The sequence below is a fragment of the Spodoptera frugiperda genome, chromosome 29 (genome assembly GCF_023101765.2).
Source record: "Spodoptera frugiperda isolate SF20-4 chromosome 29, AGI-APGP_CSIRO_Sfru_2.0, whole genome shotgun sequence".
Taxonomy (NCBI): Eukaryota; Metazoa; Arthropoda; class Insecta; order Lepidoptera; family Noctuidae; genus Spodoptera; species Spodoptera frugiperda.
In genome coordinates this window covers 9,799,554-9,825,103 of record NC_064240.1, presented here as the reverse complement: position 1 = coordinate 9,825,103, position 25,550 = coordinate 9,799,554, and the positions used below count along the sequence as shown (strand labels likewise).

The 25,550-nt window shown below is 35.6% G+C and overlaps 1 protein-coding gene across 37 annotated transcripts in view; it reads left to right on the top strand.

Annotated features, from left to right (window-relative positions):
* The window catches only part of LOC118268071 (glutamate-gated chloride channel), a 124,298-nt gene that overhangs the window by 20,024 nt on the left and 78,724 nt on the right, over nucleotides 1–25,550 (top strand). Inside the window, exon 2 of one of the 37 annotated variants that reach the window (XM_035582292.2) lies at nucleotides 19,478–19,576. The exons of the other annotated variants lie outside the window; for them this stretch is intronic. The gene's annotated coding sequence lies outside the window, so the exon portion shown is untranslated. The remainder of the gene's footprint in view (nucleotides 1–19,477; nucleotides 19,577–25,550) is intronic. 37 annotated transcript variants of the gene reach the window in all.

Below are 25,550 nucleotides of genomic sequence, written 5' to 3'. Positions count from 1 at the left end.
CTTCATAGTATCTATTGATCCTTCGAATTTTATGCACCCTGTTTTACCCGGTAGACTGCTGCAGCCAGATATAACTTCCAAAGAAGTACGCATCATCTAAAGAGTGGTTTCTACTACGCGAAAGCTAGGTCGGTCGCTAAATTGGCTACAGAACAAGAAGTTATTCTCATTCGTTTGACTGATGCTGGGGTACCGATGACTTCAAAGATGTTACTTGGGTATTACATGATGAGAAACTTGTTTAGCCATTTATTATAAGCATTGACAAAGTTTTGTTATAATTAAGAAGTTGAATACTTACTAGTTTTTATTGAGGCCTTATTAAGACATAGGGTTCCCAATAAGGCCAAAGTGACACTTTAGTTATTTGTGTTTACAAAATTGTAATTTTTGTTTCTAAAACCATTTTGATTCCATTATTACAAAGTTTAATAAATAAATATTAGATTTTGAAATTATCAGCCCATTGTCATTTTAAACCGACGAGCTAGGCGGTAATAAAAATAAGGTAGGCCTTATTTGGTTAGGTTACCTTACATAATATAGTGTATGTACTAAAGATAGTCTAGTACCCACGTAGCTGTTAGGTATTTCATTGTGTTGATGTTTCCAATAATCTTCTTTTGATAATGGGGTGAAACCTTCAATAGGCGCTTAGCTTTTTGGAGAGAAAGACTAGGGAGTGTAGGAATTTTACATCACTAAAACCACCCCGGTGGCTACCCTCAGCATCTGTAAGGGATCTCCAATGATCTAGATAACTGTAAAGATTGTTCTGAAAACAACAATAATCACAACAAAGCTATTTTTAGAAAATGCAAACATGTTTTACATTTTACGATGTGACCCAAGTCTGAGTGGGGCAATAAGTCAGTAGGATAATTCAGAAGATTAAAGTCTGCAAACACTATGACGTCATCTATCATTAAGCCTAATTGATTCTGTTAGCACTGCAAACACTCGCTCCAACACTTCCTTACTGGATCATTTCAAATGTTGATACATGAATTATTTTTCATCAAGTCATTTTGGACACAGATGAAGATGTACATGGAGAGTAGATGAGTCTATTTCTGGACTCATTCAGGGGTCAAAGTCATTCCTGATTAGTCAATTTTCGAGTACTCATTATTATCAATGACAGGTTTACTGATTGGCTGAGGAGTCTGCTATAATATCCACGCTGGACAGGAGATTTCAGTTTAAAAGATTGTAGTTTTTTTAGAGATCTGTTCTTGCCACACCCGCGGATAGAGCAGCAATGGTGACAAATGTTTTCTTCACTACGTCACCATATGGAATTCATAACTTTTTAAAACTACGTACTCTGCTTAGCCCTATACAGGTTATCAACGGAACGCTTCTTAAAAACCGCAAACAAATGATGGTAAAAAACGTGATTTATTTTCAAAACATTAAGGAATTCAATGTTTATTTCATAATAGGATAATGACTAGTTATCAACTGCTATTAAGGGTGATGTTGCATGAATAACACGAAAACTAAAAAAAATAAATTATGAAACCAAAAAAAAATTAGGCGTACTTCTGAAGCGTTCTGTTTACAGTCTGTATAGATATCCTGCCGTGCCAAAGCACTTGACAGTTAAGCTAAAGATACTCTAAAGACTTAACTGACCAATATTGGCACTGTGGATTCCTGTCAATCAATCTCGCTTAAACTACTGAGCGGATTTAGATGGAATTATACCAATTGAGATCGGATATTATAACAATCTTCTTGGCTTAATTGAATTTCTAACCTAACCACTATGTAATTAAGTCTACTTTTCATGAAAACTTTATTTAATAGTACTTATATTAATTATATTTGTTTAACAATTTACTTAATAAGTAGCTTTGAACACATTTGCTTTGAAAACTTACCTTATTCCTTTACTGCCGCACTCAGAGACATATAATGATTACTTAAACTATTCCTTAGTAAAGATTTTGTATCGAAAACAATTGCTAAGGACTGGGTTAGGTAATCATTAAATGACTCTGAGTACGGCGGTTAGACTCAATATTAAATTAGTTACACGCTGCAGCCTTCCGCCTTCATTAAATAATAATAGTATTCATACAATACCTACCTACATACATGTAAAATATACAATTCATTCAGCATACGAGAATAGAGAGAAACTCGAAATGTATGAAGCTCGCAGTGTAAAGATCATTATCGCTTTAACCAAACAAACATCCTCCGGGATGTCTGTGAAGATTTAATTACACATCTTCATTAACAAAATTCGTAGTACCGGCTGAATGTGACTATTTAGACTGTTATATTTTTGTATTAAACAGTACCCTTCGTATGAGTTTGCTTTATGAGAGCGCGTTCAGCACTTTGATTGGTTAGTTCATTCAAGCCGGCCATTCAGAGCACCGAACGCTCTCTCGTTTCCATTACTTTAAACATAAAATGATGTTAATCGTCATATAGTAATATTAGAACTGTGAAACTTTGTTTATTGCTAAACATAGACTTCTTCAGTTTTTCGCATCCAACCACTGTCAGTCACCTTGCAGATATCGTCACTCCACCTAGTTAGAGGACACTTTCACATAAATAAATATAATATGTACCTACCTTATTTGGAAATGTAATATATACTTTTTAGTTGGACTTTCGCCTATTTGGAAATTCAACACTGGTCTCGTTTATCCTAGCACTCTATAAGTCTGACAAACTAATGCAAAGTCCTGTTAGTTAGACCATTTATAACTGAAAAACGACCGCATAGATTTTCATGATCTTTGATTTGTTGGAACGGCCTGTGCCCGAAACTGGATAACTATGCAAATTTCACGAATAACGATACCTAGGTGAAAACTATTTTTATTTATTCGGAGGCGGTTTATACTTGATTAGAAGCTCAGGCCACGTACCAAACTGTTAGTAGTAATGCTTTAAAAAAATATCGATTTGGGTTTTTTTTTAAATAACCTTACAATCGATTTTTCTTCTGTATTGTGTGTGGGTTTACAAACATACGATTTCATATACACAAGACACCCAGACTAGAAACAAGAATTTGTAGATCACACAAAGATTTGCTCCGTGCGGGGATCGAACCCGCCACACGTTGCTCGGCAGCCAGTTGCTCAGCCTCCGCGTCAACCGTTACCCAAGTTTATTGCTTAACGAAACGCCAGTGACTAATAACATAAAAAAATTAAACCATGTCCAATCATTGTTTATCACAGCGAAGATCATAGATTTCATCGTACAACAAATTGTCGGCACTCTCTCACGAATTAAGTCCATACCGCGAACAGAATGAAAGAAACATTTTACAAGGACCTCCCTAAACGTTAAACAACACCTAATTTAATAAGAAAATGTCCGCAGGGTGGCCCACTTTGTGTTTCCTAATACCGAGCACAGCCGCGCGAACAAATAAATACAATTAGGCTTTATTTTCGAACAATTTGCTGGAGCCCACAACGTGTCCGTCTTCCCTCTGATATTATTTTGGCAAATATTTGATAAAATGGTGACGCTTTGTTGGGTTTGTTATCTATGACACGTCAAAATTGTGACGTCATAATACGAGTATTGTACAATTTAAGAGGGATTTTTTTGAGTAATAAGGCAAATGACTATGTTGTTTCTTTTATTTCTCTCGGCGTTATTGGAAAAACTTAGGTTAATATTCAGGTTAAATGACTGCACGGTTGAATTGGCGCGGTGCCAGGGCAACCTGGCTGCTGTGCAACGTGTAACGGGTTCGATTCCCGCACAGAGCAACTCTTTGTGTGACCCACAAATTGTTACAGTTTTGGGTCTAGGTGTCATGTGCATGTAAACTTTCTATGCTTGTAAACGCACCCACTACAACGTTGTCGTAAAAATCCAACGTTAAAAAAAGACATAGAAAACGGCTAAAGCAAAAATGGACTTCTAAACTTACTATCATTTACGCATAAAAATTACTTCTAAGCTTCAACCTTTCCCTTAACCCGTAGACATTCTTAAAAAAGAGTAACATTCTGCCATCTCAACGGAATAAAATAAATCATTCATTCCTTTGGACATCTGACGGTATCTGCAACCCTTAGAAATGTCAATAAAGCAACTCAACAATGCACAAAGAGATTGTATTTGTCATTACATTAACATTATCCTACTGACTGGCTGCTTTGATGAATGTCAATGGATTCAATTTGTTAGCTACTTATTTATTTTCGTATTTCTATATTTTTAGCTGAAGTAAGAATACTTTTTGTTTTCTACTTTTATTAGATAAAAATGTTGAAACTTTATATGACTGTGATTTATTTATTTACACACAAATACTATTGCAAATTTGTTTTTTGGATGTTTGTCCATCAATTAAACTGAATAGATTTTGACGAAATTTATATACAGACTGTGATTTATTTAACTGTATAAGGTGACTAGATACATTTTATCCTATGGCAATGCGGGCGAAGCTGCTGACCCCCCTGCAGATGCGTAGTAATTTCACTAAACACTAATCTTTAAAAGACTTTGATCTCCAACCCATTTGACCAACCCGGAAATCAAGGCATACACTGATTCTTGGGTGATTGCAATTATCATTTTATCCTACGGGAACGCGATCGACACTTACCAGGATCCCAAGAAATTTCTTCCAAGTAGAGGATTGGTCCAGCGCTGGATGATCTAAATAAAACGATACTATCAATACAGACTCAGTAACCTTAGTACGTTTAAAGTAAACGAAACTGGTTGGTTGGTTCATTCGATCCGGCCAATCAGAGCGCCTAACGCGCTCTCGTTTCAATGAATTTAAACGTAAAGCAAACTCATACTAAGGATACAGATAACAAAGTAGAACTTTACCATAATACTGTCAGAATGATCAGTCAAGACTCAAGAAAGAAGAAGTTTCTTCAGTCAGATATAATTATGTAAAAACTTCTGAAAGTCACACCGGGTGTCGCAAACTTTGCCGATTCGGATTCACGGTGACACTCAAACCGATCTCTGTTACAAATTATTTGTGTAAATTATTGTTCGGACGTCTCTTGGAATATTAAAGAAAGATGAGAAGAAATGTTTAATGTTTTCAATCTGTAGTTTTTGTATTGAAATGAAGAAAATTGGTTAAAAACTCTATTTAGATATATGATTGGTAAAGCAGGTAAGGTGGTGCCTCGTTGATCGAGAGATCGCAACTGCGACCAGGTTTTTTTCTGCGTCGTGGGTGCATTTTAAATGTACAATTATACATGACACTCAGACCTGGAACAACAATATGTGGAACACACAATGAGTTGGTCCATGCGGGAATCGAACACGCGACACGTTGCAGCAGCCAGATGCCCAGCCACCGCGCCAACTGTGCAGTCTAAACTTAAAAAATAAAGACAACACACCCATAACAATATAAGCACAACCACGTAACGCATTCATTATAAGCCCACTCCAATCCCATTCTCGAGAGAGGAACCCAAGGCGTTACGGTAATCAAGTCCCACCATTACCAACATAATAATATTATCATTGTGTACGGATTATTGCCAGGGTAGAATGATAACTGTATCCTATGTCAAGGGAGTAAATATTTAGAGTGTATATGGGTCTAACCGCCGCGCCGCACTCAGAGTAATTTAATGGTTACTCTAACCAGTCCTTAGCAATTGTTTTCGATACAAAATCGTTGCTAAGGATTAATTTAAGTAATCATTAAATGTCTCTGAGTACCGCAGACAATCTATTTCATATAGTTCCTTAAATGATACATGAGATGTATATGGCATTTAAATTGATATCTGTTTGGTGTGGTTTGATTTGGTGCTGTTAAGGAGTATTTGCAAGTTATGTGTTATGTGACACAAGTAGGAGAAGTTTATAAGAGGAATGAAGGAATTAATGCATTAGATAAATTATTGATTTTGTCGGAATACCTGAAGTACTGCGAGGAGAACTTACGAATTCTGTTAATTCATGTTTAATTATGTTTTAGTTATGTACATATGTAAGTTACTTTAATGGGCTGTCTACTGTTGTGTCTTTTGAATTAAATAAATAAGTATAATGTAAAAAGTAGTTACCTAGAAACAAATATAAATAAATTCTAAATAAAGTACACGTGACAAATGCAATCCAATCTCGTTCACTAAGCTACCACCAGCACAATTAAATCCAACAGATGCTGGAAAACTATTCAGCATCAATCAATGTTAAACACAATAAATCACATTGAACACTCGATTGTGTAACTCGAACACTCGGATAAAGTTTGCAATCGATTCATTCGATAGCTAGGCTCGGCTCACCTTCCAACTTGTATCCGACTATAAATCCCGATATTTCCGATTGCGCCGCCTTTCCCGACAGGAATTATTCAAAGCAATACGGCTCACCACTAACTCTTTCGTTGCTGTAAAAAGCTTAAGGTTTGAATTTGAAATGAGATCGATTTATGAACATAGGTGTGTTGAACCCCTTGTGGGTATATACTGTGGTACGTTCACCTTTCAGCAACAATGTTACACATTTACATTGGGTAATATTACTAGCTACATTGTGACTAAACTTATACTGAAAATATATTTTTCCACCTAAAATAGTAGTGAACTTCATTCGTCGTTCAACACAAGTATGACGACCCCAGTGCAATATGAACTTTACAATTAGGTGAATTAGGTACACATTGAACCTATCTTCAAAACAGTTTGAATGCATCATCAACTCAAAAAAGAACCTTAAAGACCAATTCTCACTGAGCTTTAATATCGTATAAATAGAAGTTCGTCATAAAGAACAAATTGCAGTAAAAGTTTTGTTTCTGAAAATGTAAAAGATTTTGAATGTCGTACGGTATATTTTACTCTAGAACTTTCCTTGGTTGGCGGTCTTTTATTAAAATATACACAAGGAGCGCTTGAATAAGACATAACGAGTTGAGTCGTGCCTGTAATGAAAGGGTCGACAACGATCTAATGAATAATAATTGTCGGTAGAAAGCAATGTCAACGGTGACAATCTCTGGGACAGAAATGATACGCTCCGTAGCTCGGAGATGTTAAAGTCTTACCCATTCACTCTGCTTAATGCTCGATTGTAGTGAAAACAAGAGGGTAATAGGCTTCATTGTAGACGTTTGGAAATTCATTGTGGATTGTGGTGCCACAAAGTCTGGTCGAAGAGTTCTGTCGTTTGGGAGTTTGTAGATTAGGTTGGTTATAAATATTGACGTTTAAATTGATGTAGTGAAAGGAAAAGATTATTGTCAGGTTCTTAGGAAACGTATTTATTATCAGTTTATGATTTCGAAGGAGGTATAACCCGGTGCCAGTAGGGTAGGTACCGGTTACTTGTGCTCGGTATTGGAAGATACGATCGGTCTCGACTATGGTGGAGATACCAAAATGAAACCTTTATCTACTAAAATCAGTATACATTTTCAAACTCAAAATCAAATGTATTTATTTGTGAGCATAGGTATACAGAAAGGTCTTAGAATTAAACATGCTGTACCAAATGGAATTGGTGTGCAAATAATTTTAAACCTATTGAGTTTATACACTAGAAATAATATAGACTACATACTAATATAGATAAACATGTTCATGATACTTAATCAACGTAACTAGTTTCAACCCAATTTCACAGTAATGAGTTTGTACTCATTACTGTGCACACAAACAATAAACCCTTTTTTTAAGGAAACCAACCAAGTTCCCATCCAGCCTATAAAAATACGAGACCAGACAAAATCGATGGCCAAATGCTATTTTAAAAGCTTCTGCAAATATATTCAGTCCACAATTCCATCTACGAATTTAGACTATCACTTGGTATTCCGCGGAGATCGCAGACTCAAACATAAAAATTTGATGCCATCCCACACGTGTATGCGATGTTATTAGAAGAAAGTAATATTATAAACATTATTGTGCAATAAAACATGTTTAATGTGTATAATTATGGGGTTTGTTGATCATTTTTGTTTAGTTTGATATGAGTCTTTAGCTTTTGAATGAAAAAACGAGCTTAGACTGTATTTTTCCGGAGCTGTGGATTGTCTAGCGGTTTTACCGGGGCTCTGGCTCGAAAAGCAGGAGTAAGAATGGGGTGGATTTTTTAGACAGTAAGAGTCTAGCACTCCCTCTAGCCCTGACCAAGATGGGATGGATGATTTGCCCCCTCAAAAAAGACTATATTTTGTTTTATATCTCGTTCATTTCATCTCATCACATACTTTCTATGTGTACAAAAACACTATACCGACCCACAATGTGTTAAACATTGAGATTAATCATAACATCAACTTCTCAAGTAACACTAGGACGCTGATTATCCGTTATTGCGCAAAATTCCAAGTTACAAGCCCTCGATATTCTCAAAGTTTAAAGCAAAATCATGACAAGCATAATAAAAACAAGCGATTCAATAGATAGCTTGTTAGTTAACAAGTAAACCGAAACTGTAACTTTCCTCCGAGCCCTAATTTCTATAGAAGGCGGAGTTTGCTACATCTCTTGAACTACGAACAACATTTTCCGAACACGTACTCGAACTTACTAGAGATAGTTTTACCCTTTACAACGTCTTTATTAGTACACTCAACTCTGAAGAACACGGTTTAAGTTTAGTTCAGTACTTTGTATCCACTGAGCAGTACGTCATGTTTTTTTTAATGGTATAAGCCGGTAATCGAGCATACGGATCACTTGATGGTAAACAATACCCGCCGCAGATGGACACCAGAAATATCAGAGGCATTACAAGTGCGTTGCCGGCCTTTTAGGGGTCAGGAATATAAGGGTTGTTGGGAAATCAGGGATAGGGAAGATTGGGGAGGGGTATTTGGGCTTCCGGTAACCTCACTCACACAACGCAAGCGTTGTTTCACGTCGGTTTTCTGTGAAATTTCATATTACAACACATAGTTATTTTTATGGATTGGAATGGATTGGCAAATACCTGATGGCAAGCAATCGGCGCCATGCATGGAAACTTGCAACACCAATGAAGTTACGAATGCGTTACTGGCCTTTTGAAGACATGTGGATCAGAGGAATTGGGCCTCCAGTAACCTCACTCATATAGTGAAACACAAAACAAGCGTTATTTTACGTCAGTTATCTGTAAAGATCATTGTTTGTTGCGTGATGTTGTGTAACATTGCATATTTTGACGCGCAGCAGTTGTCGTGCAGTGTACACGAAGTTTTAAATTCATAAGAAAGTATCGCCACCGCCACTGGGGGTGTTTTGTAAAATGATCGCCGCGTTGAATATTCATACGCTGCAGGGAACCCGACGGTATGCAGGTAAAGTACACGTGATGACGAAACGAGAGAACAACGCGGTTTTATGTACTCCTGTTATATCTAACGAGAGTAAATTAAAGTATATTGCACCCGACTTCTCACCGGTCATTTTAAGTCTGATTGTTTTTTTTTACATGTTACGTCAAAACTAATGTGACGACTACCGTATACGATTTTAGATCCTAAACTATAATATACTGCATGGTTGGTGCGGTGGCTGGGCAACGCGTAGCGGGTTCGATACCCGCACGGAGCAACTTTTTGTGTGATCCATAAATTGTTGGTTCGGGTCTGAAGGTCATATGTTTGTAAACTTGTATGTCTGTAAACACACTCACCACCATTGGAGGAAATTCTAGAGTAGGGCAAAATTTTTGTTTAAATAAAAAAATATATTCAGAATTTAAGAAAAAGTAAATTACAATTGGAGTCTTCTTGTTCGACAGTCATACTTTCAACCACTCAATCAACGAAGCTCTTCACACAAAATGTAGAAATTAATGTATTAATGAGCGAACTACTTGAAAATTCAATTTTAAAGTCAATTTGTGGAAACCTAGAGCTATAATAGTGTCGGTAAATGATAGATGAGTTAGTGTCGAGTGGGTGTTTGCACGATTACAATCAATTAATCATGGTCTATGGTCTATCACAATCAAGCTGCACACAACTCGGTACCTACTCCAGTTAATATGTAGTTCTAGAACTATTACTTATGTAGTAGGTGGCTGTAATAATGTGAATGAAGAATCACATTGCTTTAGAAGTCACACTTATTTATTTATGTAATCTTTAATGTACACAATACAATTAAAGCAATAAAATTCATACGGCGAACTTAATGCCGTATGGCATTCTCTACCAGACAACGTTAGGATTCAAACTTTAATTTGTTTGTAACAACGGAAAGGGAAACGTTTGACTTCCACTATATCGCATACGACATCTATAAAAACTGCAAGAATATTACGGACTTTGAGAATAATAAAAGTAGCCTAGTATATTAGCTACCTGCAAATTAACGTCCAGTCAAAATCACCCCAGAAATTTCCTCGATAAGTCAGGACAAACAAACAAACAGACAGACAAAAATTAAACAAATATTTATATAGTAGATTGGTGTAATAGTGTAAGTATCGTATGTATGTATGATCACAAGCATGTAGTAAAAAGCGGTTATTTCAATATTACAAACAGACACTTCAATTTTATTTAGGTAGGTAGGTATAAATGCATTGCAATAACTGAACAAATGACTTGCAATACCATTCCATATAAGGTACATTTAGCGTACATAAACACTTAATGTATGTTTTATACACACATACATACATACTTGAGCAACTTTATTACGTTACACAACTAATCGAGCTGTTTCCAGAGCAAAAAGGGGGGTTCCTTGATTGAACTTTGTTTTATCTCCGTCCTGAATCCATTAAGGACTTGCATGTAACGGCGTGGCTGTGGCAGGCCAATCACGGTACAAATTGAATGTAAGAACAATGTGGATTATGTGTGGAGAACATGCTTTATTAATTTAACATTGTGTTATTTCGTAAAGGCATGTTTTTAGTTGGCTGTTATGGCCCAAGAGGCTAAGTAAGACGCCCGCTTCTCATGCATAAGGGTTCGAAACTTACGAACGGCAACTTCAAAAGTGTTTTTTTCCGAGTAATATAAAATAAATAAATTTATAAAATACATCTAGAAGAAATCTATAAATTATAGGTTTGAAATCATCAACTGGCATTGAGGTGAGAAGAGGCCTTTGCTCTTCAGTGGTCTCTTATAGGTTGTTGATAATGACGAAGATGATGTTTTCAGTTGATTTTCGATGATAATGCAACTATATTCCTTGTTTATGTATTCAATATTCATTATTAATGTCAAGTTTGGTATATCACATAAAACTAGATGCGGTCTACAACGTCAGAAACAATAAAATTTTATAATTAACTAATTTTACCTTTACTGACACACTTCTAGACCACTTCCAGTCTAAAGATATCACCTAATACAGCCTCTTCTAACAAGGGCTTTGTTAACTTACATTAACCCCGACTTTTGTGTTCCCGCATTCCGCCTACACGGAAAGTGATCCGCCATTACCACGATACCTACAGTTACAATAACCTTAAAAGGGAGATATGTTCATAATAGGAGGCTTGCGTTACTCGGGTCGCCTAACGAGAACCATTTGATCACGATCTCTCGCAGTTTGGACGGCGATAGACACGTATCGCACGAATCATTGTCGGATCTTCGACAGATACGGACATATTGCGTCCGGGCGTCAGATGTTTTCGATCTTGCTCGATTTTCGCTGTGATCTTTCTTGCTATGTTTTGGTTTCTATCGGCTATTAAATTTGGAAATTGACATAGACCATGCTTTACTTTTATATGTCTGTTTCAAAAGGTAATTAGGAAAATTAAAATTTCGTCTAATCGCTTTCACTATGTCCTTAATGGACAAGATTACGTAATAAAGACAGTTTTAATGCCTACAACATAATTAAGTGATGCAAAAATATCAAGTGACTATTCTAGAATAATATGTTTCTGGAAAAATATGTTACATTTTGATGCCCAAGCCACATTTTGACGGAGCTATCCTTTAGGAATAACACGTACGTGACTAGAAGTCTAGTTCACATTCGGTCAGAGAATCAGCATTGCCATCCAACGCACAATGCTCCCCTTTTGGCACGTTTCCCGTTCACAGCGATGCGGATGAATATGTTGTTGCGACTGTTGATACATTTTTTATATAGTAACACTGTAGCTCTATATATTTTTCTCGGATATTAAGCATGAGAATTAAGTGTTTCTTTGATATAATAATAAGGTATTTTACCTAAACAGTAACTATAACTCTGCATCTAATAATATTTAACCTAATATTGCAGAGTAGGCAAATAAAGGATTTATTACAAGTTTGTTTTACATTTAACGAGATCAAAACCGAGAGAGCAGCGTTCGGCACTCAGATTGGTCGAGTGAATAAACCAACCAATCGCTGAAACACTACTATCTCTACTGTTAAACAAACTCGTACTTAGCCCTTAGCTGTTCATATTTTATAGGAAGCAAACATTTGCCAAAAAACCAGTTCATTTCGACACTTATCTCATTCGTCACATCCTTCAAATCTCCTCAGAAGGCCCACAATGCGCTTATAACTCCTATTAAATTACAGGTGTTCTTTAGTGGCGCAAACTGCTTACCATCAGTTAATCCTTTTACCTCCTTTTTTGTGGACCTATTCCAAAAAAAGTTAATATTGACGAACAACCAGTAACTCCAGAATTGTCGAAATCAATTAATCTAGTAAACCTACATACAACTTCAAGTTCCAAATAAGATCAGGCTCAGTAGACATAACGGCGCCCCCTCAACCTAAAAGGCAATCAAGTTAAATTAATTTAAGTGAAAGAAATGTTCTCTAGGCATACATTAACCCGTTTCTAGCGAGGTCAGGGTATACAGACATGTAGGACATACACAGCTATAAGTCATATTGAACCCTGAAGCCATTCAGTGCCGACCAGATTGCCACGGCTTACCCTTCGCTCCATACTAAGACCAGCACATCAAGGTATCCCCATCCCGATTTTCAACTCTACTTTGAAATTAATAAGGTTGAAACTTGATTACAGAATTTTGATAGAAATGTGTAGCTTGATATGCTGTCTGCGCAGTAAAGTAGTAGACTAATAAAATATTTAAATTTTAACCAACGTACTACAGTTACGCTTTCTCAAACGTCTTGCGTACGGTATAAAATGAATTTCAGTGAAAAATGTCTTGGGTCGGAATAAAAATGAGGTTATTTGATACACGCTGGAGTACGTTTGTTACTACTTTTTCCTCTTTGTTTCTTGGCTCGTATATAGCCTCTGGTTACATGTGAATATTACTAAAACAGTCTTTACTTTGAAGTATTTTATAAATCTTTCTATCATTAAAGGTTTTCTTCAACAAACAGAAGAATCTAATTAACTAATATGTCTCCAATGAATACATTTACAAAGGAGTGACGTCATTTGACATAACATTTACAAATTAGGCGGCAAACGAACTGTCAAAACATGTCCCCACACTATGAAATAACACGTCCTATTAAGAAACTAGGTCAATGCTCCCAAAAAAATCGTGTCCGAAAGTTGGCACGGAAAGTTGTCCAACTATAAGTTATTCGGGAAAAAAATATTCGCTCCTCATAAATAAATAAATTTTTTGCCTCGTCAACATCGATGACTGCGCTAGTCAGCCCCAATCAATCAGTTTCATCGATCGTTTGTGTAAAAATAGCTCTAATTAAAGCCGATTCGAGCAAAAACTTGTACGAAACAGTGACCTAATTTGTCGTTTGGTCGTCATTGTTGGAGTAGTGTTGGGAATTACGATCGGGTTACTTGACTTATTGATGTGGAAATTCGATTGGGTAGTTTTTATCCTCCATAGTTTGCTTAAAGTGACTGACAATGTGTAGTGTTTCTCGATATAGATTGTTATTGAGTTTTTCAATTACGGGATTGTCAGCAACAATAGGAAGTTTGTAATTGCTGTTTGGCAAACTGTCTTGTTTATTGAGTGCTTGTAGAGGCAAAATGGTAATATCTCTATCGTACTAAAGTACCAAACTGTTTTTTTTTAAGGGGAGAATATCTTCCAATGTCTTCTCTCGCCTTGTGCGAGGCAAGAGAGAGTGTCAGACTCTTACTGACAAAATACCACCCTTTTCCTACTCCTACTTTTCGTACCAAGATGGCTAGAACTACTATGTAGCTACATAATGTTACAGTTCCTTTATTCATCCTTTCATTTCACAACTAAACAAACTAAATTCTTCCTTTTATTCTACACATAAACTTTAACGTTATTAAAACCATAACAAAGAACAATAGGGTAGGTACTAACATCGGCCACTAACCCGAAAATTGCTTTGCATTCGAGACCATGGCGCTCGGTTCGTGACAGCCAACAATATCAGTTGATCGCTGGAACTATGCATTTTACATGTTATGTGTGTTTTGTATTTTATGTTCCCTTTCAAATGTCACTTATTATTCTTCAGTACATAATAATATGTCGAACTCACTGTTTTGGAGGAAAGTAATATAGAAACTAATGGGTAAACATATATTCCTGAATCTTTACCCCAAATACATCATATTATGGAACTTCTGGTTGTATGTGGAGGGTAGGCCATGAATTACTGATTTGTGATCTGTCTACAATCGTATTGAATTACTGTCGCTATCTGTTATAGGGAATTGACAGCTTTTTTTTCGAGCCAAAGACAGTTCTTCTGATAAATTGTCCAGGGTAACACAACACACGCATCTATCACAATGTTATAACATATTCAAGGAAAATATTACAAAAGCTAAAGGTCTATTACCGTCTAAAAGTATGTGGTTCCATGTTGAATATTTTGCGCAATACATGGAACCTATACAAACGTAGGCCAGAAGCTGCCTGACGTAATCCTTTATTTACCTCGACACCCACGAAAAAACACGTAAAAATCTATTCTTAGCCAGAAAACAAAAGGCAAAGAATAACTCGTCTTACACGTTTCGTTTTTTTCAGAAGAAAATGTTTAACTTACGTAAGAAAATAGACCTAACGTTGTACAACAAAAAGTGTTATTTTCGACAAAACTTTTCACTTTTATCGTCTTGTTTGCTTCTCTATTACTTATTGTGTTACGTAAGAAGGCAAACAAATTAAATCGAACAATATAAGCTCTATATCTTCGGTGTCCGCCAGACAAAATGTCTGTCGTCTGCTATCATAACCCGTGTCACTCACCGAGATTTATGAGCTATCTTTTTTATTGCCTTACGATTTATTCGGATACCTAAATAAGAATTAAGTGAAGTTCCGTCTCCATATTGAAAATAATATGTATCAATTAATGTTCTTAGTTTCATTGGTGGTTAGAATTTCCTTACCCGAATAAGAATAAATGACGTGCTTCCGCCTCCCGAAACGCATAAAGAGCAAAGTAATTTCAACATTTACGGCCTTAGACGGTCTACGCTTCTGAAAACGGCTAACAGTCCCTTACTACGGCATCATTTTATTGATTAGCATGTATTCTCGTCGTCCATATTTAGAACGTAGCACACAATTTCAGCTGGCCATTAAACCAGATGACTAGGTTTTCGCCTAACCCCCTGTGACCTAAAAACATTAAGCCCCGCATGGGTCTGTCTTATCCCCAATCCCCAATTAGCCGGTGGGCCCTAAATGCCAGTAGTCAGGAAACATCGTCTAGGCCAAGGGATCGCAAGGCTATTGAGCACTGATCGATAAAATTAAAACAGTCGCCGGTTGCCAAGTTGGCCAGACTGCCCGTGGCCGACTTGTCTTCATAGATACTCTTTTACTTTTATGTGATAATCAACTATTTCATGCTCTACAAACTTCTTTATGGGCTTGTTTGTTTGTTTAGAAATCTTACAAAAACTCACGTAAACACTAAGTTGAGACATCTTTATTTGTCTGTCGTTTACATAATGAATATATCAATTTATAGAAACGCTATGGCCACTAAAACTACAATATTTGTCAATTATACTCAGCTAGAGCCCATTAATCGTGGCATTAGTTTGAAGGAAATGATTGTCTTTTATCGTCACATTTTGGCGCCGACCATCGGACATCTGATCGGGAACTGACAGATGTTCATTCTTTTACGCTATGCGTGAAGTGTTAGTCATTAGATTTTATTTCTTTCGTAATTAACTAACTGCAACTAAAAATAGATTTCCAAATAAACAAGAATATAACAGGTGGCTAATGTTTTTTCTGGAGGACAGATTCTTTATTTCTTTCTATTTTCGAATAACTATTTGATACGGACTTACAAGAGTTCAAATTATACTAAGCTCTTTACTATTAGTATTATGTCATTAGTGATAATGGCATTAGGTACTATTACTTACATTTTATTCGATTCTTTCTTTAAGTTCGAGAATATACATACATAAAACACAAAACTTTAATCAGCATTACTAAAACTTTTACAAGTCCGTAACTTATTGGAAAATGGACGGTAACATTATAGTTTGGGTCTAACCTATGTCAAACGTGAGAGATGGTCCTCGTGCCCAACTCCAGCCACATGTGTTGGGGCAGTGCCATGCATACTAACTAGGGGGCTTACAGTACTTACGTAACTATGGCTTTATTCTCCTGCATCGTTATCAAAGGTGTAAATACGGAGGTGCAAATGTTTTGTTGTTGAATTTATCTAATAAATATGGATTACAAGCTTTTGTGTTATCTTAAGTTTTGGAAATGTTATAAAATAAATAGCAAACACATTATTTTAATACTTAGGTATCCTTCTAGTATCTTATGCTTTTTTTTATTAGAATTATTGAGGTTTTCTAAAAAACAATGAAATCAGTAACGCTTAACCGACGAGCAGACATGAAAAGACTGATGACTGTAGATGAAGCGACGTAGCAATTGGCGTTCCATTTTCTCTGCCTACCCCCATGGGAGACAGGCTTGAGTTTATGTTGAATGAAACCATTCCCAATTTTAGTTTCAGCAAACATAATTATCTACCAGAATTTTCCACGTCATTAACCAACATCCAAATAACACAAAAATAACATCGAGTTATAACGAAATATCTTACCATGGCAGCCATCATTAATTCCTCGCAGACAGCCACCTATCTCCACGCCATTCGACCCGGCTTCCCCATAAGTTGCCAGCCGACTCACACATAAATATTTGATGGTAATTTTTACCCCTACCTTTTATTTCCAAGGCATCGAGCTTAATGTACGGCTCGTAAAAATGGGAGAAAGCTGGTTCCCTTGCCACTTGATTATCGAGAGCATTCGGCATTTTCCCACGGTTTAGGGAAAAGTGGTCCTATTTTTAGGGAAAGTTATTTATGATTGTAGATGGCGATCCGTTGTGCTTGCATTTGGGTTAGGGGCTAGGGGTGAAGTTTGGAATGTGTGATGTTATTGTTTTGTTCTATTTCGCTTATTTTTCTTTATATGTGTGTGTGTGTGTGTGTGACTTTGTAGGTCCAAGACATAGGCTTTAAGAATATAGTTTTAACGTTCCAATTTTAAGTCTTAAATGATTTCGATTGCTCTGAAATACTCTTCTTTGTTACTATGTGTTTTTTCACATAGTAAACCGGTCCGGTCTCACTCGGTCTATATAATAAACTGGTTAAAAATATTATATTGTGTGCTCGCCTCTATCCTATCTTTTTGCACAGCATGAGATAACAACGGGCCTTGAGGAACCTTAAACCGTCTCTACTAAAGTGGATTTCAGAACTGAAGATAGCAGAAATAGGAACAATACCGCAATGAAAGACGTTAATTGGCACGATAATGGATTTAGGTTTAAGAGCTTTGTGCCCATAACGTGCCGCTGTGGGTAACAGGGTCTGAGCACAAGACATTTGTTTAAGGAAATGTAAGTCTAATGTTTAAGCAGTTAGGAGCTACTTTTGTGTGACATTCATCCGTCTTTATTTTGTACTTTTTATATACGGTAATTGAAGATAAATAAAAAATATATAAACCTAAAACTCATTTTGGATTTCTGGATTGAGTTTTGCAAAGGGGATGAAAAGCATTTGATTTATTTATTGATTTGAATGGTCTATTGAGCTTTTCCTAGATCAAGGAAAAGAAAATCTTCTGACTTTCCAGTTGAACCAGTTATTGTGAGTCGACGGTGCAGAAGACATGCGCAATTGTTGTAATGTAGTTTTTCAAATCTCATACTAATAAGACTTAGTCCCTGTTTTACCATCTTCATATAAGTGCCCTATAAACTTATGTAACGGAAAGTGCATATAAATTACGTTCTTAATTCAAAGTTATCTGATACATAGCGACTATCCAGACATTATAAAACAAGTCCTTAATTAAAAAAGAGGTTGGTTTTAATGCAGTTATAGATATACTTGCTGACTGCTGAATTCTTTGGGGAATACATCGATGATATTATGTAAAAAAACATACATTTCTGAATAAATATTTACGTATGAAGTAACAGGGTAAATGGTGGTTGTCTCGGATAATTTACCCCAACGGAACGAGTGCGGGTCGACGATTTATATTTATTTTATCGTTTAACTGGCCGTCGGGCGACGGAACTTTTTAAAAAGTAATGTACGCTTGGGAGAAATATGCGTGGTATGACAGAAATATATTCATTCCTTTCGTCGTACGGTAATGAGACGTTACACTTAATTTTATTATAACGTTAAGGTTTTCAATTGCTTGTGTTATAAGTAGTTACTTTTTAACAAGAATGTGATGTAAGAGCGTTACTGTTTTGTTCGTTTTTGATATTTTGGAGCGGTAAAAGCTTTACTTTCGCCAAATTTTACACAAGGTGTAAGTCAATCGTAAGACTTTTTTATGTTATAAGCCGCTAAACGAATAGATGGTTCACCTGGTGATCAGCAATCGCCGCCGCCCATGAACACCCGAAACACGAGAGGCGTTACAAGAGCATTGCCGAACTTTTGGGGGTTACGAATTATAGGGATTATTGGGGAATCGGGGATTGGGAAGAGGGGTAATTGAACGACAAATTGAATTTCTCTAAACACAAAGAAGAATTAAAGCACAGAATTAAAACTAAAACCGTTTTAAACGCTCATCTAATCACTATAAATATATCCGTAAACTCAGTAAAGCTAATTAGTGGAAAAAGTCTCGCTTTAATTAAGCAATTGAATAAAAGTTCTCCCACAATTGAAGAAATCAGCGCAATCACAGATACGTGACCGGTGTTGCAATGGTATAAAACTTTTTCCAATATTTTGACCACAGATAATCACGAACACAACATTAGATGGATAAAAGGAAAAGTTATAACGTTGCGAGGAAAATGTTTATGGTATTTGCAATATAATTGCATTATTTTTTATTCTTTGTATTTATATAAGTGTAAAATCGTTTTGAATTCTATTTATAAAAATATCTATGTAAGAACATTATTTAAAAATATTTGTAATTTTTAATTTCGTGATCATAATAGAAATAAAAATAAATTAAAAAGTAAATTCCATATTTTTTTATAGAACTGTATTCGTTCGAAGTTTGAATTTGAATTTTGACACACAGTTTCAATTCCAATTTTATATACAACAAACAAATTCAAATAATATTTTTATTTTCTTTATTTCCAGGTACGTCATCGATCTTCAAAGAGGTTGTCGTCTATTGTATACAGCCTCGTCTTGACAAATGGGATTTCCCTCGATTCATCTCAGTCGAGAAGCGAACAGGTGATAATGAAATACAAATCATTTATTTTCCTGAATCGGATACCGATATGAATTTATCTTTGTTGGTGTACAATAAATCAACATTTTAATTTATGAGATAACGTTAATGAATGGGCAATATAATATATTGCTGTAGCCTGTGGGGTGAACAGTGAACACCAATGAATTCTCTTACATGAGCATTGATAACATGAATTAATTAGTCGCTTTGTTCTGACGAAAAATTATTACGGTTATATTTCGTTTATTTTTGGTGGCAAATGTTTCATTAACTTTATTATTTTTATATTACCTTCAATAACATAATGTTACCTGATGCAACGTCACGCCTTTTAGCCCCGAAGGGGTAGGCAGAGGTGCACATTACGGCACGCAATGCCGATATACAATGTACACCCACTTTTCACCATTTGTCTTATAAGTCCCACGTAATAGGGGGTGAGTACATAATATTACATCTTTATCATTAAAAGAGTCTTACTCGCGCACTCAGAGTCATTTAATGGTTACTTAACCCAGTCCTTAGCAATTGTTTTCCATACAAAATCGTTACTAAATAATAGTTTAAGTAAGCATTAAATGACTCTGAGTGTGGCAGTTAGTCATAGCATCATCACTTACCATCAGGTGAGATAACGGCCAAACGTCGACCCATTAAATGTAAAAAAAGAGTCTAAGTAAAATGTTCAAATATTTGATGGATTAATTCCTGGGTTATATAAGGCTATTAAATTATTGGATTTTGTGAATATTTTATTTTTATTTTACAATTTGTTTTACATATACAGTACGTAGATGTTCAGTATCTCAGTACCAGTACCTACTTATAAAGACTGTGGTCCACTTCAGTCCCCACTTAGGTATTGTTATGAATGCTATTTATAGTTGGCTACATAAGCTCGCATTCACCACGCCGTTACAGAGGAAATTACTTGGTTGGTTCAGCAATCGTTCCACCTTCTAAGCAACAATGAGCGAATACTGAGGCAATAAAGGCTATTACGTTGTAAAAGCCTGAAGAATTTCTTACTAGTTAACCTATGTGGTAGGTTTGGACTATGTTATGTTTCAAATAATGATTGATGTCATAAAAATATATAGAAAACGCTATACAAAATGTTTTTTTTAAAGGTATAAATATTTTTTAAAGATATCTTCCAATTACTGATCCCGCCTTGGGTTTGGCGGATCGGGCATCAGTCCTGATATGTCCCATCTGTAGTGGTCTGATGGCACTGACTATTTCACCATAACACCTAATAGTAATCACACGAATTCAATCATAAACTAATTACAACTTCAATCAAGCCAAACAGGTGGAAATTCAGTTCCAATACCTAACCAACACAGTACTACATAAGCTATATTACTAACATAAATCAGTACACGTAACCACTAATTGCTGATACTAAAGCACAGGTATGTCTCCTTTAAAGACCAAAGCACAGTAATAAAGGAAAATGCACGACACTAATAAAATAAATTCTATGAAATAGCACGCTCTGGTCCGTTCAAACAGAATTACTTTTTCTATCTCTTTCTTCCTTATATTATTTTTCTCTCCTCTCGCTCTGGGGTATGCAAAAAATTCGTATCGGGATCACGATACGAGTCGGACTGGTGCATACCAGTGCATACCAGATCAATTAAACTCTTTAGCTATGCAGTTACACGTGGTCGGGTGTCGTGTGGTATGGAGCTTCTGGTATTTAAGTTAGAATATCTAGATACTTACTTAGCTTAGAATTTTTCATATAACATTTGAATATTTCATCAAGTCTTGTGTGCCTATTTTTATTGTTAACACAATAAAATCAGACTTCGTTTCACGGATTAGGGATAGTTTTCGATGCTTCTTTGGTACTATAAAAATATGTATAAATATATCTCATGTCATATTAGAAATATATTAACAACAATATAACTTAAATAAGGTCAATAGCACGTGACAAATACAGTGACTCGCAAAAGTGTAATTACATTCTTGCAATACTATTTTTAATTGAACTGCATTGTATTGCGACCACGTGAGTTCTAAGGACACCACCACGTGAGGCGATGACTGTACCAATGTGATTTAGATATAATAGGTATTCTTATAATATATTTGACCATTGAACGATAAAAAGTTATAGTGCTCCTATTTTTTGTTTTTATTGTTTGGTTGCAAAACTCTCATCGGTAAGTTTTTTAATTATAATAATGACTCTATTAAAGCAAACTTTTAATGATATTTACGTAACTATATTAAACTAAGGTATTGGAAAAGAAAGCAATAGAAAGATAATTTATGCGTTGAAACATAAGTATTGGATACAGAATAAATTACATATAAATGTAAAATATTAAAGGAGATATAGAGAACAAAGTAAATCTCCCTCGAACGATTTCGATCATGGTGGCCAGTCTATCTAACTGGACTAGCCCACTACTCAGGAGATATTATAGTGTCCAAATGTGTGTGCAAACACAGACGAACTCTCTGTTCCTTCAGTCTCATAACTCAATGGGACGGCAGACTGATACGACCGGAGAGAGGTCAGGCGCAGGACCAACGGCTTTACATGCTTTCCAAGGCACAGGGGTAAAACACCGGATTAAAACACAGACCAACTTTTTGACTTCGGGCTAATAATAAAATTGTCATTTTACTCAGAAAATATTATAATCATTACATTTTGGACGGGGCGATATGTTGCACTGACTTGTCACCCAAACACTGCGCCAATCGTGAAGAGTAGAGTATTCGTTGCTTGAGTAATGAATAATATTATAATTAAACACGTAATACGTTATACTCATACTACATATTCACACCTACATAAGTTGAGTAATTTTGGACGTGTTTCCGAATGCTAATGCTGTTAGTTCCAGTAATGATGTTAAAAATAGAATTATTACGCTACAACAAACGTTCAAGGACATTTAGAAAGTTTTTCACGCATACAGAGTGAGGTCGCATTAAATTAATCAATGTTATTTTTGTAAACACAAAGGACGGACCCTTTTTCCTCGAAAATCGTATGTAAAAATATTATGTGGGGAATATTTTTCAAAGATAGACGTTTCTAGAGTGAAATAAAACGATAAATGTGGAAAAAAATTCGAACGCTCTGTCTGAGTCTGAAACTAGGTACAGCTCACATATGACCATCAGACCACCACGGATGGTAAGTGTGATGCCTAATCCGGAGCTGCGGTCTAAGTACCAAGCGGGTTTACCGGGGCTCCGGTTTGAGAGAAGTAAGAATGGAGTGGCTTTTAGTCAGTAAAAATCTGACACTCACTTGGCCAAGGGTGACATAAGGGATTTTATATACAATGTGATAGGGGTGGGACTTCTAAACCGTTAAGGCTGATACATATAATTTTATAGACAAAAAAAATAATATGGGGGGGTGAACCCCTAATTGAAAATATTGAAAAATAGTGATTTTTTCGGTAAAAATTATTCACAAATGATTTTTTTTCTCACCAAAACATTATCAAACATATGAAAAAAGTAATGCATTAGTTAGCCAAGGTTATTAGCTACCGTTTGTCGTTTTTTTTTTGTTTCTACGACGCATACAACCTTTGATATCAAAAAAAGTAAAAAATATATTAAAATAGCCATAATTTTTAGGGGGAGGGGATTCGACCCCTTCGACCCCCGACTTTTGTTGATAAAATTAGATGTAGTACTCAGCCTTAACGGGTTAGAAGTCTCACCCCTATCACATTGTAGAAGAAATTGGATGATTATCCTCCCTCAAAAAATAAAGCGTAGGTATGGCTTCTACATAGATTTCACAACATTTCCAATAAACAAAAATGAATAATTTCCCTTTATTATTTAAGGAAAAGTTATATAAGTAGATTTATACAATTATCCACTATGAAATAAAACACATTATGCAATATAACGACACGTGTAAAAGATAATACGCTGTATTTTTCCTTCCACGTTCTTACTTCTTTAACAAAGGGCAACTTAGTACAAAGATATCTGCATACCACATCACAAAGCAAGTGTATCGATTTGAACCACAGAAGTTCGCTCTGCATACTGCCACACTAAGCTACACAAAACCAGTGTAAGCTGACCGTCGAATGTTCGAAAAAGTCATACAAAGCGAGGTCATGATAAACTGGTTTCGTATTGGTTGATATGTAGCCGCGATTACATTGTATTGTGGCTAATGCAGTGAACTACGGATCGGAATATAAGATGGTTCATTATTATCCTGCTTCTATCGATTGAGTTTTATATTTATGCACCCTTAGCTTTGTAAGAAAGCTGAAATAACAATGGAAGAAAATTATATAATATATAGATAACTAGTTTTGCATGAATGCAATGGTAATATATTATGCACGTATTATACATAAAAACATTTCTCTTGAGTCACTATCTATTTAAAAATGCCGCATCGAAATTCGCTGCGTAGTTTTAAAGGTATAAGCATACAAAGGGACATAGGGACAGAGAAAGCGACTTTATTTTATACTATGTAGTGATAATATCTGAAGATTGGATGAGGTTGTGTTTACGTTATTGTAAGTTTCAGTTCACATTTTATAGTGATATTTAATATGGCAGTAGTTTACTTATTATTCTGTGGCAGTAGTCTTAACCCTTATTACATATCGAAAATTGAAAAATAAGTAGTTGTTTATACCGGTAAAAATGTACTCAAAACGTTTCACTTATTTACACACTTGTACCTCGTTTCCAATTATTACATTTGACTTTTTACCAAACACATCGTTTATTAACACTATTTTAAAAATTCAATTTATCGTTGACACCTGAATTCTGTACACAGCGGCATTCGTTACTAGTTCCACACCAGTTTTTAATTAAACGCCAAACTTTTTATATTCGTGATAAAGTTGCGTTATAATTTCATTAGGCAGCTGAATGAAATGTTTTTCTAGCTAACAAAAATATTCACATATTACGGGCGGAGTCACGTTCTAACATAATCGTCTATAAACAAAATTCGTACGTAAGTAAACGACAGTTTCCCGCGATTTCAGCCATAGCGCGTATTTGTGTATCATCCTTGCGTAAATTGAAACATCAATATTGAGGCAGACTTGGTGCGTGTAGCTCTTGATTAGTAATACGTGCTGAGGTATTTACGTATCTAATGTTATGATAGATAGAGCTGTACTTGCCAATTTAATATTAACTAGGACATCGATAACAACCTTAAAGTTGATCTAATTTCGAACTTTATTATCTCATTAAGGGCTTGTTTCACAATGTCTGGATAGCCGCTATGTCCCAGATAAATTTGAATTAAGAATGTAATTTGTATGAACTATCTGTCACATAAGTTTATCGGAAATTTATATGCAGGTGGTGAAACAGGCGCTTATAAAAAAAATAGTCATTATTACAATTTTAAATCTATTCTCGGATCGTCATTCTATTTTCAAATACCTTTTTTCTTTCAACTTTATTGTGGCCAGTCCCGATGACGAATGGACGTTCCTCATTCAAATGTCATAGACTGCGCAAAGTTAAATGTCATTGCGATTATTACTTTTTTTTGGGTATTATAAAAAATCTACTCAACATTTCTTTTAAAGTTTTAGTAAATAATGTATTCATGATGTTTATGGTGAGGTTTATTAGGTATATAGTTAATAGGTACATAACTTTATCACCATTTTAACTAAAAATGTAGCACGAAAAATATTACAGCAAAATATAAAAATGTAAGCTTTAACGTGCGCAAATGACTAATTAGCGCCAACGTTGCTTTTCAACTCGTTAATTCTAATGGAGTCGCTTGAAAAATTTACACACGAGGTCTGATGATATCTATGGCTTATGTATAATAGACAAATGGGTACATTTTCCCCTTAGGGTAAGGCTGCTCATCAAGTTCGAACCAAGCTCAAAGTGTTGCCAGTTAAATTATTCAACGCATCTGTTCACACACATTCTCTGGGGAATATACCTTTGGCTCTTGGAATCCTT